General features: G+C 39.5%; 2 non-coding genes across 2 annotated transcripts; one reads left to right on the top strand and one right to left on the bottom strand.

Moving 5' to 3' along the window:
- Nucleotides 1-10,483: 10,483 nt before the first annotated feature.
- Nucleotides 10,484-10,587, bottom strand: LOC112753882 (small nucleolar RNA R71). The gene has a single exon (XR_003178244.1). It is a non-coding gene; the product is annotated as a small nucleolar RNA R71 (small nucleolar RNA).
- A 6,959-nt stretch (nt 10,588-17,546) lies between these two features.
- On the top strand, nt 17,547-17,654 carry LOC112753020 (small nucleolar RNA R71). The gene has a single exon (XR_003177423.1). It is a non-coding gene; the product is annotated as a small nucleolar RNA R71 (small nucleolar RNA).
- Nucleotides 17,655-19,711: the final 2,057 nt, after the last annotated feature.

Genomic DNA, 19,711 nt, shown 5'->3' with positions numbered 1-19,711 from the left:
GGCTCTCCATGCTGGCATGTGAAGTGGAGTCCGGGGTATCTGTCTCTTCTGGAGATGGGTGAGTACTTACAATGAGCTCCTTCAAGTAAGTGTATCGGCACTTGTTGCGATGCTCGATTTGCTCAATCCGCCAGGCTTGCCGGTCTAGCCTCTCAAGGATCTCAAGTAGCAACTAATTGTTGGATGGTGGTGGTGCCTGTGGTGTGGATGATGGTAGGGTGGAGGATGAAGTGGTGTCTAAGGACGAGCCTACATACCGGCTGGTAGAAGGTGCTGGAGGTCTGATATACTTCCCATTCGGGACAAACTGATCATCTTTAGGGATCATGGCTTCGTATCCTCAACCCGATAGGAGACTCCCATTGCAACCAATGCAGGAAAAGGTAAGTTGTCCACGATCTGCACGTGTCTTATAGCCTACCAGATGAGTCTTGGTAAGTTAAGAGGTTGTTCTGTGAGAATGCACCAGATGAAAACGGCCATGTCAGTAGTAAAAGTGGACTCATGAGTGCTCAAAAAGATGTAGCGGGACATAATCTGTGCCTACACGCGAGCTTCCAAGGTGAGTGCTTGAGCGGCGATGCTCTTGGGTCGAGCCCGGTGTTGTCCGTAGATCCAACGGCTGTCAGGTTGTGTTATGACTCCAAGGATGCTGTCCCAGTCAAACTGATATGTCTGGCACTTAAGATGGGTCTCTTGATAGGCATCCAACCCCTCTGGGCTAGTGAAAGATCCAGTACTCTCTGAATGGCACCTTTGAAGACAGGGACTTGCTTTTGGCGAACATAGACAGACTGCAGGGTAGACGAGTGAAAGTTAGAGTAGAATTCAGCTACCCAAGAGAGATTGGCCTCCCGCAGCTGCCTCCTTAACAATCCCCACTGTCTCCTTTCAATTCGGGGCTCCACGAAGTCAACGAAATGCGTTGGAAGGATGAGGAGGTGCTCATTATTGTAGTTTCTCTCTGCTAAAATGGGGAACATCTGCTCACAGTAAAGGTTAGTGAACCGTGCGGAGTCCCGTGCAGGAAATGCCTTCTCCGCCTCATTAACTTTGATGGTCCTCTTGACCCACTTAGTGGGTGGCTTGACACTTGTAGATGGTTGCGCCTTAGCTAGTGCTCTTTTAGTGCCTTTCCTTGCTGGTGTCTTGTTAGAAACCTTCTCTCTTCCTCTCTTGGTGGCCATCCTAAAGGAGGAAGGAAGAGAAATAATGTCAAATGTAGATAGCTGAAAACCGAAAGGAAGAAGGTCCAAGTGATAATAAATGCCAAAGAAAAAGATAATAGCTTAAATACATGGTAGCTACAACATGCAAGTAAGACATCAATTAAGATCATGAAGGCATATCATAACAACTAGATGCAAAAGGGTTAAAAGCATGCAAGTAATAGGCATGAGAAGCATAGCTCAAGCATCGATATCAACAATAATTATCACATGTAACAAAATAATGAGCACTTGTATGTTAACAATTAATGACTAATAAACTCAATTTACATGGATTGCAAGGGTTATGAAAAAGAGGCATTAAAGTGTAAATAAAATAGATAAGAAATCAAAATGCCATGACAGCTTTTTCACAAACACTTGGTGTGCAATTTAAAGATAGAAATTAAGGTAATTAATCCAAGTAAATATAAGACCCAAAATAAAATGTCAATTGTCAAAGCACTCCTCATAATATCCACAAGTTAAAATATAGCAAAATAAGCACCCAAATAAAGCTCCAACACCAACATAAAAATGCAAGATAAAAGAATGAAAAAGAAATTATAAATAACAAAGATAACATAGAATTAAAAATAAATAAAATAATCAAATGCAATAAATAAAAGTAGAATGAAAGAGTAGAAGGGAGGAAGAAAAGAAACCTTAAGAAGAAGATGAAGATAGGAAGATGAATGGGATTAAGAATGAGAGAAGAGGAGTAAGAAGGGAAGAAGAAAAGGAAGGAAAATTGTAGCTGCCGGAGTTGGTGGTCTCCGGTGGTAGTCCGCCGGTGGTGGTGAGAGAAGGGAGGGGGCAAGAAGGAAGAAGTAGAAAGAATGAAGAAGAAAGAAGAAGAATTAGGATTAGAGAGGGAAGAGAGGATTGAAGGAAAGAAATCTGGACGGCGCGCTGAGTAAGTGACACGGCACTTATGATGCACACTCGTCGCCCAAGCGTACGGGTGGGTGGGCAAAAGTTCAGGGGATGCGTAAGCATCAGTCACGCGTACGTGTGACCACTGGCCGTGCAAGGAGCATGGTTCCAGCCTCATGGCTGCACAACTCTCTATTCAAATCTCCAAATTATGCCGATTTCTATCCACGCGTACGCGTCGCTGACACTCACGCGTGGATTGACAAACTTGAAGGTGACGCGTAGGCGTGGGTTGGCTTGTGCGCTAGGCACCCTGCCGCGCGTCTCTGTTCAATTTTTATAAAACTCGAACCCCCATATGACGCGTGCGTGGTGCACGAAATTGTGATCCCTGGTAATGGCTCCAAAAACTTGGTGCTCTAATCTTAATTCATAATTTGTCACAACTTCGATACAACTAACCAGCAAGTTCACTGGGTCGTCCAAGTAATAAAACCTTACGTGAGTAAGGGTCGATCCCACAGAGATTGTTAATATGAAGCAAGCTATGGTCATCTTGTAAATCTCAGTCAGGCGGATATCAAATGGTTATGGAGTTTTCGAATAATAATAATAAATAAACAGAAAATAAAGATAGAAATACTTATGTAACTCATTGGTGAGAATTTCAGATAAGTGTATAGAGATTCTTTCGTTCCTCTGAACCTCTACTTTCCTGCTGTCTTCATCCAATCCTTCCTACTCCTTTCCATGGCAAGCTTTATATAGGGCATCACCGTTGTCAATGGCTACATCCCATCCTCTTTGTGAAAAAGGTCCAAATGCTCTGTCACGGCACGGCTAATCATCTGGAGGTTCTCGATCATACTGAAATAGGATTCACCCTCCTTTTGCGTCTATCACTACGACCAGCACTCGCGAGTTTGAAGTTCGTCACAACCATCCCTTCCCAGATCCTACTCGGAATACCACAGACAAGGTTTAGACTTTCCAGATCTCAGGAATGGCCGTCCATGGGTTCTAACTTATACCACGAAGATTCTAATATCTCAGACTCGGTCCCCTGTATTAGATATCTAACAGATACTCATTCTAGCTTGTTTGCATGTAGAACGGAAGTGTTTGTCAGGCACGCATTCATGAGTGAGAATGATGATGAGCGTCACATAATCATCACATTCATCATGTTCTTGGGTGCGAATGGATATCTTAGAAGCGGATTAAGTTGAATTGAATATAAAACAGTAGAACTTTGCATTAAATCATGAGGAACAGCAGAGCTCCACACCTTAATCTATGGAGTGCAGAAACTCTACCGTTAAAAAATACATAAGTGAAAGGTTCAGGCATGGCCGAATGGCCAGCCCCCATGATCTAAGAACTAGACGTCCCAAGATGTCTAATACAATAGTAAAAAGTCCTATTTATACTAAACTAGTTACTAGGGTTTACAGAAGTAAGTAATTGATGCATAAATCCACTTCCGTGGCCCACTTGGTGTGTGCTTGGGCTGAGCTTGAAGTTTACACGTGCAGAGGCTTCTTTTGGAGTTGAACGCCAAGTTGTAACGTGTTTTTGGCGTTCAACTCTGGTTTGTGACGTGTTTCTGGCGTTTAACTCTAGACTGCAGTGTAGAACTGGAGTTCAACGCCCTTTTGCATCATCTAAACTTGAACAAAGTATGGACTATTATATATTTCTGGAAAGCCGTGGATGTCTACCTTCTAACGCAATTGAAAGCGCACCATTTGGAGTCTTGTAGCTCAAGAAATTCCACTTTGAGTGCAGGGAGGTCAGAATCCAACAACATCAGCAGTCCTTCTTCAACCTCTGAATCTGATTTTTGCTCAAGTCCCTCAATTTCAGCCAGAAAATACCTGAAATCACAGAAAAACACACAAACTCAAAGTAAAGTCCAGAAATGTGAATTTAACATAAAAACTAATAAAAACATCCCTAAAAGTAACTAGATCCTACTAAAAACGTATAAATTATCCGCTCATCACAACACCAAACTTAAATTGTTGCTTGTCCCCAAGAAACTGAAAATAAAATAGGATAAAAAGAAGAGAATATACTATAAATTCCAAACTATCAATGAAACATAGCTCCAATCAGATGAGGGGACTTGTAGCTTTTTGCCTCTTGAATAGTTTTGGCATCTCACTTTATCCATTGAGGTTCAGAATGATTGGCATCTATAGGAACTCAGAGTTCAGATAGTGTTATTGATTCTCCTAGTTCAGTATGTTGATTCTTGAGCACAGCTACTTTATGAGTCTTGGCCGTGGCCCTAAGCACTTTGTTTTCCAGTATTACCACCGGATACATAAATGCCACAGACACATAACTGGGTGAACCTTTTCAGATTGTGACTCAGCTTTCCTAAAGTCCCCAATTAGAGGTGTTCAGGGTTCTTAAGCACACTCTTCTTTTGCTTTGGACCTTGACTTTCACCGCTCGGTCTCAAGTTTTCACTTGACACCTTCACGCCACAAGCACATGGTTAGGGACAGCTTGGTTTAGCCGCTTAGGCCAGGATTTTATTCCTTTAGGCCCTCCTATCCATTGATGCTCAAAGCCTTGGATCCTTTTTATTTACCCTTGCCTTTTGGTTTTAAGGGTTATTGGCTTTTTGCTCTTGCCTTTTGGTTTTAAGAGCTTTTGGCTTTTTCTGCTTGCTTTTTCTTTTTCTTTCTCTTTTTTTTTTCGCCATTTTTTCTTCAAGATTTTGTATTCACTGCTTTTTCTTGCTTCAAGAGTCATTTTTATGATTTTTCAGATTATCAAATAACATGTCTCCTTGTCATCATTCTTTCAAGAGCCAACATATTTAACATTCATAAACAACAACTTCAAAAGACATATGCACTGTTCAAGCATTCATTCAGAAAACAAAAAGTATTGTCACCACATCAATATAATTAAACTAAGTTCAAGGATAAATTCGAAACTCATGTACTTATTGTTCTTTTGTAATTAAAACATTTTTCCATTTAAGAGAGGTGATGGATTCATATTCACTACTTTAAGGCATAGACACTTGAATACTAATTATCATGTAATAAGACTCAAATATAGATAAACATTTAACATAAAAACGAAAAACAGAAAATTTAAGAACAAGGAATGAGTCCAGCTTAGTGATGGTGGCGTTTTCTTCTTGAGGAACCAATGATGTCCTTGAGCTCTTCTATGTCTCTTCCTTGTCTTTGTTGCTCCTCCCTCATTGCTCTTTGATCTTCTCTAATTTCATGAAGGATGATGGAGTGCTCTTGATGTTCCACCCTTAGTTGCTCCCAATAATTATGTAGAGGAAAATGTATACCCTGAGGTATCTCAGGGATCTCTTGATTTGCAGTCAAATGTTCTACCACTGAGTTATAGACCCTTGAGATGAATCTCTCCATCTCCTATGACTTGGAGGTGGAAGCTTTTATCTTCCATTTCCTCTTTCTAGAGGTTTCTCTGGCCTTAGGTGCCATCAATGGTTATGGAAAAATAAAAAAGCAATGCTTTTTCCACACCAAACTTTGAATGTTTGCTCGTCCTCGAGCAAAAGAAGAAAGGAAGGATGAGAAGAAGAAGAAATGGAGGAGATGGAGGTGTAGGAAGGGTTCGGCCACTGGGGGTTTAAGGTGGTTATGATGTGTGAAAAGGAGGGAGTGATGGTTTAAATTTTGAGTGGGTGGGTGTAGGTGGGTGTATGATGGTTTTGGAGGGGAATTGGAGGTGATTGGTGAAGGGTTCTTGGGAAAGGGTGATATAGGATTATGAGGAGGAAAGGTGAGTGGAGGTATGTAGCGATCCTGTGGGGTCCATAGATGCTGAGATGATCCTGTGGGGTCCACAGATCCTGAGATGTTAAGGATTTGCATCCCTGCACAAATTAGGCATGTAAAACACCTTTGCATGCAATTCTGGCGTTTAAACGCCGAATTGATGCTTGTTCTGGGCGTTCAACGCCCAGATGCAGCATGTTTTTGGCGTTGAACGCCAGTTCTATGCTTGTTTCTGGCGTTCAGCGCCAGCTTTCCTCAGTGTGCATTCCTGGCGTCTGAATGCCAGGATGCTGCTTGTTTTGGGCATTCAACGCCAGATCCATGCTCTGTTCTGGCGTTGAACGCCAGCCAGATGCTCCTTACTGGCGTTTAAACGCTAGTAAGCCCTTCCTCCAGGGTGTGATTTTTCTTCTGCTGTTTTTGATTCTGTTTTGATTTTTCTATTTATTTTGTGACTCCATATGATCATGAACCTAATAAAACATTGATGAGCGGATAATTTATACGCTTTTTGGCATTGTTTTTAGTATGTTTTTAGTAGGATCTAGTTACTTTTAGGGATGTTTTTATTAGTTTTTATGTTAAATTCACATTTCTGGACTTTACTATAAGTTTGTGTATTTTTCTATGATTTCAGGTATTTTCTGGCTCAAATTGAGGGACTTGAGCAAAAATCAGATTCAGAGGTTGAAGAAGGACTGCTGATGTTGTTGGATTCTGACCTCCCTGCACTCAAAGTGGATTTTATGGAGCTACAGAACTCAAAATGGCGAGCTTCTAATTGCGTTGGAAAGTAGACATCCAGGGCTTTCCAGCAATATATAATAGTCCATACTTTGGCCGAGTTTAAACGATGCAAAAGGGCATTGAACGCCAGTTCTACGCTGCAGTCTGGAGTTAAACGCCAGAAACACGTCACGAACCAGAGTTGAACGCCAAAAACACGTTACAACTTGGCGTTCAACTCCAAAAGAAGCCTCTGCATGTGGAAAGCTAAAGCTCAGCCCAAGCACACACCAAGTGGGACCCAGAAGTGGATTTATGCATCAATTACTTACTTCTGTAAACCCTAGTAGCTAGTTTAGTATAAATAGGACTTTTTACTATTGTATTAGACATTCTGGATTGTGTTTTTGATCCTGTGATCACGTTTTGGGGGCTGGCCTCTCGGCCATGCCTGAACCTTTCACTTATGTATTTTTAACGGTAGAGTTTCTATACTCCATAGATTAAGGTGTGGAGCTCTGCTATTCCTCATGAATTAATGCAAAGTACTACTGTTTTCTATTCAATTCAACTTATTCCGCTTCTAAGATATCCATTCGCACCCAAGAACATGATGAAGGTAATGATTATGTGACGCTCATCATTATTCTCACTTATGAACGTGTGCCTGACAAACACTTCCGTTCTACATGCAAACAAGCTAGAGTGAATATCTCTTAGATATCTAATACAGGGGACCGAGTCCGAGTTATTAGTATCTTCGTGGTATAAGTTAGAACCCATGGATGGCCATTCTTGAGATCCGGAAAGTCTAAACCTTGTCTGTGGTATTCCGAGTAGGATCTGGGAAGGGATGGCTGTGACAAACTTGCGAGTGCTGGGCGTAGTGACAGACGCAAAAGGATAGTAAATCCTATTCCAGTATGATCGAGAACCTCCAGATGATTAGCCATGCCGTGACAGAGCATTTGGACCATTTTCACAGAGAGGATGGGATGTGGCCATTGACAACGGTAATGCCCTTACAGAAAGCTTGCCATGGAAAGGAGTAGGACTGATTGGATGAAGACAGCAGGAAAGCAGAAGTTCAGAAGAACGAAGGCATCTCTATACGCATATCTGAAATTCTCACCAATGAATTACATAAGTATTTCTATCTTTATTTTATGTTTATTTATTATTTATTTTGAAAACTCCATAACCATTTGATATCCGCCTGACTGAGATTTACAAGGTGACCATAGCTTGCTTCATACCGACAATCTCCGTGGGATCGACCCTTACTCACGTAAGGTTTTATTACTTGGACGACCCAGTGCACTTGCTGGTTAGTTGTGCGAAGTTGTGAAGTTATGTTTGGACCATGGTATTGTACACCAGTTATTGGCGCCATTGCCAGGGAGAGAATGAACAAAAATTTTACAACCTCAGAGTAACAATTTCGCATACCAAGTTTTTGGCGCCGTTGCCGGGGATTGTTCGAGTTTGGACAACTGACGGTTCATCGTGTTGCTCAGATTGGGTAATTTTCTTCTTATTTTATTTTCAAAAAGTTTTCAAAAATATTTTCTTCTTTTTCATTTTTCCCAATTAATATTCGAAAAAAAAATATTTTCAAAAAATAAAATATATTTTTCTTCAGAATTTTTAAGAATGAATTCTACAATTTCATGAAGCATGTAGAAGCCTGGCTGGCTGTAAAGCCATATCCAAATTCATTTGGACTGAGGCTCCCAAGTCATCATTACAAGAGCAAGCTAGTTGTTGCTAATAAAATTTGTTATTGTATGACTGATTTGTATCTTCTAAAGCTTGGCTGGCTATTAAGCCATGTGTAACCCTCAGATTGGAGCCTTAGACTAAGAGTACAAGATTCCTGGAATTCATATTATAAATTTTGGAATCCTTATTTTTCTTTTTCACATTAATTTTCAAAAAATTCAAAAATTTTTTTTATAAAATCATGAAAAAATCAAAAATATTTTGTGTTTCTTGTTTGAGTCTTGAGTCAATTTTTAAGTTTGGTATCAGTTGCATTTTTTCTAAAAATTTTTTATGCATTTTTCGAAAATTCATGCATTCATAGTGTTCTTCATGATCTTCAAGTTGTTCTTGGCCAGTCTTCTTGTTTGATCTTCATATTTTCTTGTTTTGTGTCTTTTCTTGTTTTTCATATGCATTCTTGCATTCATAGTGTCTATACATGAAAAATTTCTAAGTTTGGTGTCTTGCATGTTTTCTTTTCTTGAAAAAATTTCAAAAATAAGTCTTGATGTTCATCTTGATCTTCAAAGTGTTCTTGGTGTTCATCTTGACATTCATAGTGTTCTTGCATTCATCACATGCTTTGATCCAAAATTTTCATGCATTGCATCATTTTTCATGTTTTTCTCTTTCATCATTAAAAATTCAAAATTCAAAAAAAATATCTTTCCCTTTTTCACTCAAAAATTCGAAAATTTGAGTTGAATTTTTCAAAAAATTTTAAAATTTAGTTATTTCTTATGAGTCAAATCAAATTTTCAATTTTAAAATCTTATCTTTTTCAAAATCATTTTCAAAAATCAAATCTTTTTCATTTTTCTTATCTATTTTTGAAAATTTTAAAAATATTTTTCAAAAATCTTTTTCTTAATTTTACATCATATTTTCGAAAATATCATCAACAATTAATATTTTGATTCAAAAATTTCAAGTTTGTTACTTACTTGTTAAGAAAGATTCAAACTTTAAGTTCTAGAATCATATCTTGTGATTTCTTGTGAACCAAGTCATTAATTGTGATTTTAAAAATCTTTCAAAACTAATTCTAATCATTTCTTTCTATCATATCTTTTTTTTTTAAAATCTTATCTTTTTCAAAAATTTGATTTTCAAATATCTTTTCTAACTTCTTATCTTCTTATCTTTTCAAAATTGATTTTCAAATCTTTTTCAACTAACTAATTGACTTTTTGTTTGTTTCTTATCTTTTTCAAAACTACCTAACAAACTCTCTCTCTCTCTCTAATTTTCAAAAATCTCTTCCCTCTTTTTCAAAAATTCTTTTTAATTAACTATTTGTTTCAATTTTTAATTTTAATTTGCTTTCATTCCTAATTTTCGAAAATCACTAACCCCTTTTCAAAATATTATTTTCGAAAATCCTCTTTCTCTCTCATCTCCTTCTATTTATTTATTCATCTACTAACACTTCATCTCACCCAAATTCGAACCCCCTCTTCCATCTGTGTTCGAATTTTCTCTTCTTCCCTTCTTAAATTACATTCTTTTCTTCTTCTACTCACACATGGGAACCTCTATACCTGGGTAAAAAGGATCCCTATTATTATTATTTTTCTGTTCCCTCTTTTTCATATGATCAGGAGCAAGGACAAGAACATTCTTGTTGAAGCAGACCCTGAACCTGAAAGGACTCTGAAGAGGAAACTAAGAGAAGCTAAAATACAACAATCCAGAGATAACCTTACAGAAATTTTTGAACACGAAGAGGAGATGGCAGCCGAAAATAATAATAATGCAAGGAGGATGCTTGGTGACTTTACTGCACCTAATTCCAATTTACATGGAAGAAGCATCTCCATCCCTACCATTGGAGCAAACAATTTTGAGCTGAAACCTCAATTAGTTTCTCTGATGTAAAAAAATTGCAAGTTTCATGGACTTCCATCTGAAGATCCTTTTCAGTTCTTAATTGAATTCTTGCAGATCTGTGATACTGTTAAGACTAATGGAGTAGATCTTGAAGTCTACAGGCTCATGCTTTTCCCGTTTGCTATAAGAGACAGAGCTAGAATATGGTTGGACTCTCAACCTAAGGATAGCCTGAACTCTTGGGATAAGCTGGTCAAGGCTTTCTTAGCCAAGTTCTTTCCTCCTCAAAAGCTGAGTAAGCTTAGAGTGGATGTTCAAACCTTAAGACAGAAAGAAGGTGAATCCCTCTATGAAGCTTGGGAGAGATACAAGGAACTGACCAAAAAGTGTCCTTCTGACATGCATTCAGAATGGACCATCCTGGATATATTCTATGATGGTCTGTCTAAATTAGCTAAGATGTCATTGGATACTTCTGCAGGTGGATCCATTCACCTAAAGAAAACGCCTGCAGAAGCTCAAGAACTCATTGACATGGTTGCTAATAACCAGTTTATGTACACTTCTGAGAGGAATCCTGTGAGTAATGGGACGCCTCAGAAGAAGGCAGTTCTTGAAATTGATACTCTGAATGCCATATTGGCTCAAAACAAAATATTGACTCAGCAAGTAAATATGATTTCTTAGAGTTTGAATGGAATGCAAGCTGCATCCAACAGTACTCAAGAGGCATCTTCTGAAGAAGAAGCTTATGATCCTGAGAACCTTAAAATAGCAGAGGTGAATTACATGGGTGAACCATATGGAAACATCTATAAATCCTCATGGAGAAATCACCCAAATCTCTCATGGAAGGATCAACAAAAGCCTCAACAAGGCTTTAATAATGGTGGAAGAAACATGTTTAGCAATAGCAAGCCTTTTCCGTCATCCATTCAGCAACAGACAGAGCACTCTGAACAAAATACCTCTAATTTAGCAAACTTAGTCTCTGATCTATCTAATGCCACTGTGAGTTTCATGAATGAAACAAGGTCCTCCATTAGAAATTTGGAAGCACAAGTGGACCAGCTGAGTAAAAGGATCACTGAAATCCCTCCTAGTACTCTCCCAAGCAATACAGAAGAAAATCCAAAAGGAGAGTGCAAGGCCATTGAATTGACCATCATGGCCGAACCTACAAGAGAGGAGAAGGACGTGAATCCCAAGGAGGAAGACCTCCTGGGACGTCCAGTGATCAATAAGGAGTTTCCTCTGAGGAACCAAAGGACTCTGAGGCTCATCTAGAGACCATAGAGATTCCGTTAAACCTCCTTATGCCATTCATGAGTTCTGATGAGTATTCTTCTTCTGAAGAGAATGAGGATGTCACTGAAGAACAACTTGCCAAGTTCCTTGGTGCAATCATGAAGCTGAATGCCAATTTATTTGGTAATGAGACTTGGGGAGATGAACCTCCTCTGTTCACCAATGACCTAAATGCATTGGATCAATTGAGATTGCCTCAGAAGAAACAGGATCCTGAAAAGTTCCTAATACCTTGTACCATAGACACCATGACCTTTGAGAAGGCTCTATGTGACCTTGGGTCAGGAATAAACCTCATGCCACTCTCTGTAATGGAGAAACTAGGAATCTTTGAGGTACAAGCTGCTAAAATCTCATTAGAGATGGAAGACAATTCCAGAAAACAGGCTTATGGACAAGTAGAGGACATATTAGTAAAGGTTGAAGGCCTTTACATCCCTACTGATTTCATAATCCTAGATACTGGGAAGGATGAGGATGAATCCATCATCCTTGGAAGACCCTTCCTAGCCACAACAAGAGCTGTGATTGATGTTAACAGAGGTGAAATAGTCCTTCAATTGAATGAGGACTCCCTTGAGTTTAAAACTCAAGGACATTCTTCTGTAAACATGAAAAAGAGGCACAGTAAGCTTCTCTCAAAACAGAGTCAACCAGAGCCCCCACAGTCAAACTCTAAGTTTGGTGTTGGGAGGCCACAACTAAACTCTAAGTTTGGTATTGAACTCCCATATCTAAACTCTAAGTTTGGTGTTGGGGAGTCCCAACAATGCTCTGAACATCTGTGAGGCTCCATGAGAGCCCATTGTCAAGCTATTGACATTAAAGAAGCACTTGTTGGAAGGCAACCCAATTTTTATTTAATTATATTTTTATTAGTTATATGTCTTCATAGGTTCATGATCATGTGGAGTCACAAAAACAACTGAAAAAAATTGAAGAAAAATCAAAAACAGCATTAAAAATAGCACACCCTAGAACAGAGCATGGAGCTGGCGCTGAATGCCAGAAACAAGCATGAAGCTGGCGTTCAACGCCAGAAATATGCTGCATCTGGGCGTTGAACGCCCAGAATAAGCATCAGTTCGGCGTTTAAACGCCAGAATTGCATGCAAAGGCATTTTACATGCCTAATTGGTGCAGGGATGTAAATCCTTGACACCTCAAGATCTGTGAACCTCATAGGATCATCTCAGGATCTGTGGATCCCACAGGATCCCCACCTTCCCTCCTCATAATCCTAGTTTCTTGCACATCTTCTTCTTCATCTATTCTTTCTTCTCATTCTCGAGGGCGAGCAACATTCTAAGTTTGGTGTGGTAAAAGCATTGCTTATTTTGCTTTTCCATAACCATTGATGGCACCTAAGGCCAGAGAAACCTCAAAAAAAAAAAAAAAAGAGAAGAGAAAATGGAAGACAAAAGCTTCCACCTCCAAGACATGGGAGATGGAGAGATTCATGTAAAGGATCTATAGCTCAGTGGTAGAACATTTGACTACAAATCAAGAGATCCCTGAGATACCTCAGGGGATACATTTTCCCCCACACAATTATTGGGAGCAACTAAGGATACGAGCACCAAAATCACTAGGGATCAAGCAACAGAGACAAGGAAGAGACATAGAAGAGCTCAAGGACATCATTGGTTCCTCAAGGAGAAAACGCCACCATCACTAAGGTGGACTCATTCCTTGTTCTTAAACTTTCTATTTTTCGTTTTCTTATGTTAAATGTTTATCTATGTTTGTGTCTTTATTACATGATCATTAATGTCTAAGTGTCTATGCCTTAAAGTAGTGAAAATGAATCCATCACCTCTCTTAAATGAAAAATGTTTTAATTCAAAAGAACAAGAAGTACATGAGTTTCGAATTTATCCTTGAACTTAGTTTAATTATATTGATGTGGTGACAATACTTCTTGTTTTCTGAATGAATGCCTGAACAGTGCATATGTCTTTTGAAGTCGTTGTTCATGAATGTTAAATATGTTGGCTCTTGAAAGAATGATGACAAGGAGACACCAATAACCCTTAAAACCAAAAGTCAAGGGTAAATAAAAAGGATCCCAGGGCTTTGAGCATCAGTGGATAGGAGGGGCTAAAGGAATAAAATCCTGGCCTAAGCGGCTAAACCAAGCTGTCCCTAACCATGTGCTTGTGGCGTGAAGGTGTCAAGTGAAAACTTGAGACTGAGCGGTTAAAGTCAAGGTCCAAAGCAAAAGAAGAGTGTGCTTAAGAACCCTGGACACCTCTAATTGGGGGCTTTAGCAAAGCTGAGTCACAATTTGAAAAGGTTCACCCAATTATGTGTCTGTGGCATTTATGTATCCGGTGGTAATACTGGAAAATAAAGTGCTTAGGGCCACGGCCAAGACTTATAAAGTAGCTGTGTTCAAGAATTAACATACTGAACTAGGAAAATTAATAACACTATCTGAACTCTGAGTTCCTATAGATGCCAATCATTCTGAACCTCAATGGATAAAGTGAGATGCCAAAACTATTCAGGAGGCAAAAAGCTACAAGTCCCGCTCATCTGATTGGAGCTATGTTTCATTGATAGTTTGGAATTTATAGTATATTCTCTTCTTTTTATCCTATTTTATTTTTAGTTGCTTGGGGACAAGCAACAATTTAAGTTTGGTGTTGTGATGAGCGGATAATTTATACGCTTTTTGGCATTGTTTTTAGTATGTTTTTAGTAGGATCTAGTTACTTTTAGGGATGTTTTTATTAGTTTTTATGTTAAATTCACATTTTTGGACTTTATTATGAGTTTGTGTGTTTTTCTATAATTTCAGGTATTTTCTAGCTGAAATTGAGGGACTTGAGCAAAAATCAGATTCAGAGGTTGAAGAAGGACTGCTGATGCTGTTGGATTCTGACCTCCCTACACTCAAAGTAGATTTTATGGAGCTACAGAACTCAAACTGGCGCGCTTTCAATTGCGTTGGAAAGTAGACATCCAGGGCTTTCCAGCAATATATAATAGTCCATATTTTGGACGAGTTTAGATGATGCAAATGGGCGTTGAACGCCAGTTCTACGCTGCAGTCTAGAGTTAAACGCCAGAAACACGTCACGAACCAGAGTTGAACGCCAAAAACACGTTACAACTTGGCGTTCAACTCCAAAAGAAGCCTCTGCACGTGGAAAGCTAAAGCTCAGCCCAAGCACACACCAAGTGGGCCCCGAAAGTGGATTTATGCATCAATTACTTACTTCTGTAAACCTTTAGCTAGTTTAGTATAAATAGGACTTTTTACTATTGTATTAGACATCCTGGATTGTATTTTTGATCCTGTGATCACGTTTTGGGGGCTGGCCTCTCGGCCATGCCTGAACCTTTCACTTATGTATTTTCAACGGTAGAGTTTCTACACTCCATAGATTAAGGTGTGGAGCTCTGCTGTTCCTCATGAATTAATGCAAAGTACTACTGTTTTCTATTCAATTCAACTTATTCCGCTTCTAAGATATCCATTCGCACCCAAGAACATGATGAAGGTGATGATTATGTGACGCTCATCATCATTCTCACTTATGAACGCGTGCCTGACAAACACTTCTGTTCTACATGCAAACAAGCTAGAGTGAATATCTCTTAGATATCAAATACAGGGGACCGAGTCCAAGTAATTAGTATCTTCGTGGTATAAGTTAGAACCCATGGATGGCCATTCCTGAGATCCGGAAAGTCTAAACCTTGTCTGTGGTATTCCGAGTAGGATCTGGGAAGGGATGGCTGTCACGAACTTCAAACTCGCGAGTGCTGGGCGTAGTGACAGACACAAAGGATAGTAAATCATATTCCAGTATGATCGAGAACCTCCAGATGATTAGCCATGCCGTGACAGAGCATTTGGACTATTTTCACAGAGAGGATGGGATGTGGCCATTGACAACGGTGATGCCCTTACAGAAAGCTTGCCATGGAAAGGAGTAGGACTGATTGGATGAAGACAGCAGGAAAGCAGAAGTTCAGAAGAACGAAGGCATCTCTATATGCTTATCTGAAATTCTCACCAATGAATTACATAAGTATTTCTATCTTTATTTTATATTTATTTATTATTTATTTTTGAAAACTCCATAACCATTTGATATCCGCTTGACTGAGATTTACAAGGTGACCATAGCTTGCTTCATACCGACAATCTCCGTGGGATTGACCCTTACTCACGTAAGGTTTTATTACTTGGACGACCTAGTGCACTTGCTGGTTAGTTGTGCGAAGTTGTGAAGTTATGTTTGGACCATGGTATTGTGCACCAGTTATTGGCGCCATTGCCAGGGAGAGAACGAACAACAAATTTTACAGCCTCAGAGTAACAATTTCGCATACCAAACATGAAAGAACAATAAAAAATAAAAATAAAATTAGATAAATAAAAATTGGGTTGCCTCCCAACAAGTGCTTCTTTAATGTCAATAGCTTGACAGTGAGCTCTCATGGAGCCTCACAGATGTTCAGAGCAATTTTATAGACTCCTAACACCAAACTTCGAGTTTGGATATGGGAGTTCAACACCAAACTTAGAGTTTGGCTGAGGCCTTCCAACACCAAACTTAGAGTTTGACTGTGGGGGCTTTAGTTGACTCTGTACTGAGAGAAGCTTATTGTGCCTCTTTTCCATGTTTACAGAAGGATGACCTTGAGTTTTAAACACAAGGGAGTCCTCATTCAATTGAAGGTCTAGTTCACCTCTGTCTACATCAATTACAGCTCTTGCTGTGGCTAGGAAAGGTCTTCCATCTGCCTCTTTTCTTGAGTTGTCTTCCATCTCTAATGAGATTTTAGCAGCTTGCACCTCAAAAATTCCTAGTTTCTCCATTACAGAGAGTGGCATGAGGTTTATTCCTGACCCAAGGTCACATAGAGCCTTCTCAAAGGTTATGGTACCTATGGTACAAGGTATTAGGAACTTTCCAGGATCTTATTTCTTTTGAGGCAATCTCAGTTGATCCAATGCATTTAGTTCATTGGTGAACAGGGGAGGTTCATCTCCCCAAGTCTCACTACCAAATAAATTGGCATTCAGCTTCATGATTGCACCAGGGAACTTGGCAACTTGCTCTTCAGTAACATCTCCATTCTCTTCAGAAGAAGAGTACTCATCAGAGCTCATGAAGGGCGTAAGGAGGTTTAATGGAATCTCTATGGTCTCTAGATGAGCCTCAGAGTCATTTGGTTCCTCAAAGGGAAACACCTTGTTGATCACTGGACATCCCAAGAGGTCTTCCTCCTTGGGATTCACGTCCTCCTCCTCTTCTGTGGTTTCGGCCATGATGGTCATTTCAATGGCCTTGCACTCTATTTTTGGATTTTCTTCTTTATTGCTTGGGAGAGCACTAGGAGGGGTTTCAGTGATCTTCTTACTCAGCTGGCCCACTTGTGCCTCCAAATTTCTAATGGAGGACCTTGTTTCATTCATGAAACTCAGAGTGGCCTTAGATAGATCAGAGACTAAGTTTGCTAAATTAGAGGTATTTTGTTCAGAGTTCTCTGTCTGTTGCTGAGTGGATGATGGAAAAGGCTTGCTATTGCTAAACCTGTTTCTTCCACCATTATTAAAGCCTTGTTGAGGCTTTTGTTGATCCTTCCATGAGAGATTTGGGTGATTTCTCCACGAGGAATTCTAGGTGTTTCCATATGGTTCACCCATGTAATTCACCTCTGCTATTGCAGGGTTCTCAGGATCATAAGCTTCTTCTTCAGAAGATGCCTCTTGAGTACTGTTGGATGCATCTTGCATTCCGTTCAGACTTTGAGAAATCATATTGACTTGCTGAGTTAATATTTTATTCTAAGCCAATATGGCATTCAGAGTGTCAATTTCAAGAACTCCCTTCTTCTGAGGCGTCCCATTACTCACAGGATTCCTCTCAGAAGTGTACATGAACTGGTTGTTAGCAACCATGTCAATGAGTTCTTGAGCTTCTGCAGGTGTTTTCTTTAGGTGAATGGATGCACCTGCAGAAGTATCCAATGACATCTTAGCTAATTCAGACAGACCATCATAGAATATATCCAGGATGGTCCATTCTGAAAGCATGTCAGAAGGACACTTTTTGGTCAGTTGCTTATATCTCTCCCAAGCTACATAGAGGGATTCACCTTCTTTCTGTCTGAAGGTTTGAATATCCACTCTAAGCTTACTCAGCTTTTGAGGAGGAAAAAACTTGGCTAAGAAAGCCTTGACCAGCTTATCCCAAGAGTTCATGCTATCCTTAGGTTGAGAGTCCAACAATATTCTAGCTCTGTCTCTTACAGCAAACGGGAAAAGCATGAGCCTGTAGACTTCAGGATCTACTCCATTAGTCTTAACAGTGTCACATATCTGCAAGAATTCAGTTAAGAACTGAAAGGGATCTTCAGATGGAAGTCCATGAAACTTGCAGTTTTGTTGCATCAGAGAAACTAATTGAGGTTTAACCTCAAAATTTTTTGCTCCAATGGTAGGGATGGAGATGCTTCTTCCATGTAAATTGGAATATGGTGCAGTAAAGTCACCAAGCATCCTCCTTGCATTATTATTATTTTCGGCTGCCATCTCCTCTTCCTGTTCGAAAATTCCTGTAAGGTTGTCTCTGGATTGTTGTATTTTAGCTTCTCTTAGTTTCCTCTTCAGAGTCCTTTCAGGTTCAGGATCTGCTTCAACAAGAATGTTCTTGTCCTTGCTCCTGCTCATATGACAAAGATGGGAATAACAAAGAAAATATGAAATCCTCTATGTCACAGTATAGAGATTCCTTTATGTGAGTAGAAGAAGAAAAGAATGTAATATAAGGAAAGAGAAGGGAGGAGAATCCAAACACAAGGGTAAGGGGAGTAGAGATATGAGATGAAGAGAAATGTTAGTAAGTAGTAAATAAATAAAAGGAGATGGGAGAGAGGGAATTTCGAAAACTAAAAATAAAAATTTAAAGTTTAATTTCGAAAATAGTTTTTGAAAAAGGTGATGCCAGGGCATCTTGGCTAGTTTTACTAGCCATTTTTTGTATGGTTTACGGTGGTTTCATGCATTTTTCTAGGAAATGAGCAAGTATTTGGATGAAAATGCATTCACACCATGATTCAAGCAAACATTGTGAATTTTGAATGATTTCATGAGAATTATGCATGAATTGAATGATAAAATGGATGATGCATGATCCCATGATTAAGAGCAAGACTTTGATGCACTTTGTTTGATTGATTTCAGGTAACAAGAAGCAGAGAAGAGCCACGTTAGTGGCTACGTTAGTACCACTAACTTGGCCACTAACGTGGAAGGAAGGAAAGTTGGAACGTTAGTGGGAACGTTAATGGCATCAACTTTGAAGAAGGAGCAGCGTTAGTGGCAAAAGTGAGTGCCAATAACGCTAGCGAAGGTGCAAGAAGACCCACGTTAGCTTCCACGTTAACTACATTAACATGGGAACTAACGTGGAAGGAAAGGGAGATGCCAACGTTAGTGGAAAAGGTGATCTCCACTAACATTTGCGAAGCAAGAAGACCCACGTTAGCTTCCACGTTAACTACATTAACGTGGGAACTAACGTGGAAGGAAAGGGAGATGCCAACGTTAGTGGAAAAGGTGATCTCCACTAACATTTACGAAGCAAAAAGACCCACGTCAGCTTCCACGTTAACTACATTAACGTGGTAGTTAACGTGGGCAATAGTCTCACCCAGCTGCCTGACCATGCCTTCTTCAAACAAGAATACCTTGAGCCACAAAGATCCAAAAGAGGTGATTACAGTGGCATTTGAAGGTAGGATTCCAGAGCTTTCCAAGTATATATGGCACTACATGGTGGACACTAAATTTGAGGGAGAAAACCTACCCTGAAAGTGCAAAGATGAACATGGTATCAACCTGTAGTAAGGCCAGCTGACCTCTTCACCTTCCAAGAAGTATAACTCGAGCTGTAGAGCTCCAAATGATGCGCTTCCAAAGGCGTTGGAAAGTAGATATCCAGGGCTTTCCAACATTATATAATAGTATGGGGTGGGCATTAAGTTTAAGCTCCAAAACCTGGCAATTTTTGGCCCTGATCGCGGACATTATTGGCACTCACGTTTGCCAATAACGCCAGCCACTATGCCAGCAACCCTATTCCCTTCAAAGGAGCATAACTTGAGTTGCAGAGATCCAATTGAGGTGATTCTAGTTGCATTAGAAAGCTGACATTAAGAGCTTTCCAACGATATATAATACTCTATAGTGGG

The sequence above is a fragment of the Arachis hypogaea genome, chromosome 15, assembly GCF_003086295.3.
Source record: "Arachis hypogaea cultivar Tifrunner chromosome 15, arahy.Tifrunner.gnm2.J5K5, whole genome shotgun sequence".
In the NCBI taxonomy this organism is placed as follows: domain Eukaryota; kingdom Viridiplantae; phylum Streptophyta; class Magnoliopsida; order Fabales; family Fabaceae; genus Arachis; species Arachis hypogaea.
The sequence above is the reverse complement of the archived record's forward strand: the minus strand, read 5'-3'. Positions and strand labels throughout refer to the sequence as shown.